The sequence below is a fragment of the Nyctereutes procyonoides genome, unplaced genomic scaffold (genome assembly GCF_905146905.1).
Source record: "Nyctereutes procyonoides isolate TBG_1078 unplaced genomic scaffold, NYPRO_anot_genome, whole genome shotgun sequence".
Taxonomy (NCBI): Eukaryota; Metazoa; Chordata; class Mammalia; order Carnivora; family Canidae; genus Nyctereutes; species Nyctereutes procyonoides.
Window position 1 is genome coordinate 69,778,754 of NW_026575049.1, and position 6,494 is coordinate 69,785,247.

Here is a 6,494-nt window from a genome sequence, read left to right on the forward strand (position 1 = left end):
CGGGGGGAAGGCAAGGCCGGCGGGTCCCTGCGGCCTGCTGATGGGAGCCCCGGTCCAGACTGGAGGAAACGGGACAAGCGCACGCTACCACGAGGTGTTTCCAGTTCAGCGTTTCTGCTTTGATTACATATGTATATTTTTAATATTTTATTTGTTTGTTTATTCAGGAGAGACACAGAGAGAGAGAGAGAGAGGCAGAGACCCAGGCAGAGGGAGCAGCAGGCTCCTCGCAGGGAGCCCGACGGGGGACTCGATCCCGTGACCCCGGGGTCACGCCCTGGGCCCCAGGCCGACGCTCCACCTCTGGGCCACCCCCGGCTGCCCGAAAATCCTCATTTTAAAGGTACTTCCTTATTGCTAAATCCAGTGGAGATTTTTTTCCCCCCACACCTCTTGTATTTTTCCCTTCTGCAGTATTTGACACACTTGACTGCTACTATTTCCTTGAAGTGTTTCCTCCGTGATTTCTGCCACAGCCACGAGCCTCTATTTCCCCCACCCCTCAGGTAGCTCCTTCTCATTCTCCTTTGCAAGCCTCTCTGCCTCTGCACCCGAAAACACTGGTGGACCTAAGAGTTTTTCTCCCTCTAGCATCTCTCTGGGCGATTTCCATTCCACGGATTTCCAACTGTCACCTAAATGCAAATGCTGAAGACTCAGAGGCCTACATTCAGCCTGGCTCTCCCTCCTAAATTCTGTATCCTTACCGACTAGTTATTTCTGTCACACAGATCTGAGCTGCACATGCTGAAGGCAGGAACTCCCGGGCTCTCTTCTGCCCTCTGACTAGCTTCTAGTCTTACTTGCCCTCACAATCGGCGCCTTTTCCTCTCTCTACCCCGCCATCCACCTGACTGCTCAAGCCAGGAGCCTGGGACACTTCTTGACCTAAACACAAATTAGATCAATGGATCCCTAGGATCTTTAGGATTGAAAAAAGTCCAAGTTACTTGGCATAGCACAAAGAATCGGCCCTGACTTGGTCTTTCAGTTTTAGCTCTTCTCACCTCCCACCCAGTGTCCTAGCCCGTAGTAGCATCAGCACACAGTAGAAAAGCCATTTGGTCACAATCAGATTGTACCGAGATAGCAATCGATTAAATTCAACAAACATGTGCTGAGCAAGCACCTATTATTTAGCGGGTTCCCGGACATATACGGTATTGGAGGAAATGGACGCCAGCTTTCCGTTCACTGAAGAACACAAGTTTATTTTGAAGGACACAAGTTTAAAAATATACTCGAAAAAATGAAAATACCAATTGGCCCTTGAACGTGGTTAAATAGTGTGGGTCCACTTATATGCACGGTTTTTTCAATACAGTGTAGTACTATATTTTCTCTTACGATTTTTTTTAAAATTCAATTTGCCAACATATAGTATAACACCCAGTGCTCACCCCATCACATGCCCGCCTTAGTGCCCATCCCTGTCACCCCATCCGCCTACGCTCCTCCCCTTCCGCATCCTTCGTTTCCCAGGGTCAGGAGTCTCTCATGGTCTCTAGCTTTCTTTGTTGTAAGAATAGAATGTAGTGGCACCTGGATGGCTCAGTAGGTTAAGTGCCTGACTCCTTTCAGCTCAGATCTTTTATCTCAGGGTTAGGAGTTCAAGCCCCACATTGGGCTCCATGGTGTGTGTGGGGCCTATTTTAAAAATACAATATATATTTATTACTTAAAAATTATGTGTTGATCAACTATATTATTGGCAAGTCTTCCAATCAACAGTAGGCTTATTAATAGTTGCTCTGGGAAAGTCAGATTATACATAGATTTTCGACTGTGCAGCAGGGTTGGTGTTCCTAACCTCTATTATTGTTCAAGGGTCAACTGTATTTAATTAAAGATTATCACAGATGGTATAAAGGAAAAGCTTTGTAAGATGGCCTGAGAAGCTACCGATTTATGATTTCGATCGGGGGGTAAAGGAATGCCTTTTAGAGGAAGTGACATTTAAGTAGAGACTTGAAGACAAAGCAGGCGAAAGGGATTCAGGTGGCAAGGCCCCAGGATAGGAGTCTCCGTTCCCAATCCACCCTTCTTTGCTTCGTTTTGCCAAACATCTCTTTTGCCTGTTGGCTCCCTGTTGGGCTTGGTCAGAGGGCACTGGGGAACAATGGGAGGAGATGGTGGTGGGAAGACACTTCCCTCACAGGTGGATCATTGCCATTGACCAGTTCCAACCTGCTCGAGCTTTCTGGCCAACAGCAAAGGACCTCTCTGGACCGGGTCCGGCCCACACCCTCCGGCATGTTTCTTCACCAGGCTCCACGTTCTGTGGTAACCAAGTCCCCTTTTAGGCTCTCCTAAACCCCCAGTTCCTTCACTGTAGCTGGTTGGTTTTTTCACCTGCAACTTCTGGATCCCTTTAACAGTCCTTGTTTTATCCCTTTTAGTAGTTAACCACCTCTTACTATTTAGCAACTATTTATATTAAAATTTCCTTTTCAAAGTTTTAGTGTTGGTCTCTGTCTCCTGACATGAAGTGTTTACTTATTCAAGAAACTTTAAGATAGGGCAGCCCGGATGGCTCAGTGGTTTAGCACCGCTTTCAGCCCAGGATGTGATCCTTCTGAAGACCCAGGATCTAGTCCCGTGTTGGGCCCCCTGCATGGAGCCTGCTTCTCCCTCTGCCTGTGTCTCTGCCTCTCTCTCTCTCTCATGAATAAAATAAAGTCTAAAAAAAAAAAAAAAAAAGAAAGAAACTTCAAGAGAGGAGTGGGGAGCAGAAAGGCTTAGGGGAGAGTGGAGAGTTAGCAAGTGGAGACTTGCTGTGAAGTTGGAAAATACAAAATGCACAGAAAGCAATGCAGACCATACTAATTTTTAAAAAAAGATTTTATTTTTAATCTTCACACCCAACCTGGGGCTTGAGCTCACAACCTCAAAATTAAATCTCATGCTCTGCCCACTGAGCCAGCCAGGCGCCCTCCTTATTAAAGACTTTAGATTACATCTTAAATGCAACTGGAAGCAAAAACTTTCAAGTAGGGGTGTGTATGTGTGTCACAATCGAATTTACTTGTTTAAAAGATTCTTTTGAGCTTCTTATTCTGTATAACCATGTTTATACATGGTTATACAGCCTGGTTCTGGGTCTCTCTATCCCTCCTAGAAACCATGGAGAGCAACAAGGAAAACATAGGACCATTAATCCCCCAACACTACCTTAGGTGACACTAAGAGGGCAGAGAAAACTTGCAAGTTCCACACCGAGTGGTACTGCATGGGAGGCCACCAGAGTGCAGTGCACCAAGAATGGGATGAGTGGGATACTGATGGCAGGTCTCACTCTGCAAATATTCACCCTGCGTGGAGACTGCAGTGAGGACTGAACAACTGTGTGAGTGCTGGGAGCAGTGGAGAAGGGAGGGAGATGTGTAAAGTGCCTGGGGTCCAGAGGTCTTTCAGAAAGCAAGTCAGGGGATCTCCTTGGAACACAGGCATTAGGTCTTAATGTAGCAGATGAAGGAATCCAGGGAGCTGAGAGCCTGCACAGGGAATTCATTGTAGTCAGAGGGAGGTGAGAAAACTGGACGGGGTTCCTCTCCTTCATTCTCCAAACAGTTTCAAATACAAATAAGCAGAAATGAATAAACACGGCACTTGTGCAGATGCTCTAATTAAAAATATGGAATTAAAAAAAATATGAAATAGCAAAACTTACCTAGTTTCCCTAGGGAAAAGACATGAAGAATGTTCCCACAAAGCAGCTGCAAATATATCAACATTCTAACATGAATTAAAAAACACTAATGAAGCAAATGCAGCTAAGATATAGAAGAATTCCTTGCATGTGTCCGGATGGTGGAAATAAAAAACACAGGAAACGTGCTGGTGAGAATGTGTTGAAAAAGGAATGTGGAGAAAAAGGAATCCTCATGCGCTGCTGGTGGGAGTGCAAATTGTAAAGCCACTGTGGCAAACAGTATAGAGGTTCCTCAAAAAACTAAAAACAGAATTACCATATGATCCAGTAATTCCACTGCTAAGTTTCTTCCCAAGGAATATGGAAACATTAATTCAAAAAATATATATGCCTCCTGGGTTTATTGCAGCATTTTTTATAATAGCCAAACTATGGCAGCAGCCTAGGTGCCCTTTGATATATCAATGGATACAGATGTGTGGTACACACGTGTAAACACACACACACACACACACCACACATGATGAATGCTACTCAGCTGTGAAAACGAATATTGCCACTTGCCAACATGAGTGGATCTGGAGGATAATGCTATGTGAAAGGAGTCAGAAACACAAATGATTTGCCTTATATGTGATTTTACTTGTATGTGGAATTTAAGAAACAAACAAAAAAAGACAAACCAAAAAAACTGAACTCTTAACTATAGAGAACTGATGGTTGCCAGAGGGGAGGCAAGTGGGTTGATGTGTGAAACAGGTGAAAGGGATTAAAAGAAACCATTTCGGAAATGAAGACTATGTTAAAGGGGGCACAAGTGAATCTGGAGACCACAGGAAGCATGTTAAGGGGGTTACTAGAAATGAGAAAAGTTGGGATCCCTGGGTGGCGCAGCGGTTTAGCGCCTGCCTTTGGCCCAGGGCGCGATCCTGGGGACTCGGGATCGAGTCCCATGTCGGGCTCCCGGTGCATGGAGCCTGCTTCTCCCTCTGCCTGTGTCTCTGCCTCTCTCTCTCTCTCTCTCTCTCTCTCTGTGTGTGTGTGTGACTATCATAAATAAATAAAAATTAAAAAAAAAGAAATGAGAAAAAGCAAACAAAGATAAAAAGAACTAAGAACAAATGACAGAAACAGAAGATAGGTAGAGGAAATCCAACATACAATATTCTAAGCAGTGGAATAATACAAATATTTTCTAACGTAATTCAGGAAAGCTTCTGAAATACCTTAGTATGTGTATCTGGCCCGGGAAGGGAAGGTGGTTTCCTTTCTGGAAGGATGTTTCTCCTGACAATTGCCTTTTGTCACTTGCCTGATTTTCTTCCAACACAAGTCTTCCTACACCCTCCACCGTGTAAAATGGCTCATTCTCTAATTACCTACGTAGCCCACACCTCAGATGACCAAGCTGAGCCTGAGCCCTCTGACCATCATTCTGGACTGGCTGCCACATCACTTCACAGCTGTTCTCCAGGACTCCCACACCAGGTCCCATTGCTAGACATTTTGATCTCTCGTTTTTATGGAGCTTACCCAGTAACTGAGAACTAGGGAATTCAAGTAAGAAAATCCTCTAAGTTGCAGGTCTAAAAATGTTTATTCTATGGTCATCCATGATAGTGTATGTGTGTATAAAGTGTCATCGGATATATAATTCAAAGTTCTGAAAACACTACTACTACTAGCTGTCTTTATTTAAAAGTGAAACACCGAACACCTCTTTGGAGAACGTGTGTACGTGAGCAGGGCTTAGTGACTGAAATTCTCCACTGTGGGGGGGATTGGTGACCAGCTAGTTTTTTGGTGGGGACCATCAAATGTCAGCATCTGTCTTTTCCTTCAAAAATTGTTTACTTTGGGGATCCCTGGGTGGCTCAGTGGTGGAGTGTCTGCCTTCAGCCCAGGGCGTGACCCCGGGTCCCAGGATCAAGTCCCACATCGGGCTCCCTGCATGGAGCCTGCTTCTCCCTCTGCCTGGGTCTCTGCCTTTCTCTCTCTCTGTGTTGCGTCTCTCATGAATAAATAAAATCTTAAAACAAAAACAAAAAAACAAAAGTTGTTTATTTTTTCCATATAAAGATCCTCCAAAGCCCACATGATCTACACAATTGCGGCTATTGGTATTTTAGAGCCGAACAAGGATAATGGGCTAGGAATCTCATTAACCTAGTAAAATTGTGCTTAATCACTATTCCAACCCTAGCAATCCTGAGTTGGAGGTCTAGTTTTTCCTTTTTTAGTTGAATTACTATCAGAACAACTTCAGCTGCCTCCAACTTCAGAGGCCTAATATAAAATCTTATTCAACTGAGACACATTCATAAACATTTTATTAAGGCTTTTAAATTAAAATGTGTTGTTATGGAGGGTAGGTTCTTACAGTTTTTAAAGGTTTTGTTTATTTATTTATTCATGAGACAGAGAGAGAGAGAGAGAGAGAGAGGCAGAAACACAGGCAGGGGGAGAAGCAGGTTCCATGCAGGGAGCCCGACCTGGGACTCGATCTCAGGTCCCCAGGGTCACGCCCTGGGCTGAAGGCAGCGCTAAACTGCTGAGCCATCCGGGCTGCCCAGGTTCTCATAGTTCTAAATACAACAGTCAAAATGCAGTGACTGGAAAAGATTGAATAACTCTTTACAAAAAAATGATTTTGACCTTAGAAATCATCACTTTCACTGTTGTACATGTTTTAAAGTTATCTCTACTCAATGTGGGGCTTGAACTCACAACCCCAAGATCAAGTGTTACATGTTCTACAACTGAGCCAGCCAGGTGTCCCTAAAGACAGGGACTGCTTTAAAAGCCCAGGTCTGCTTTTTCATTCCTACAAACACATTTTACT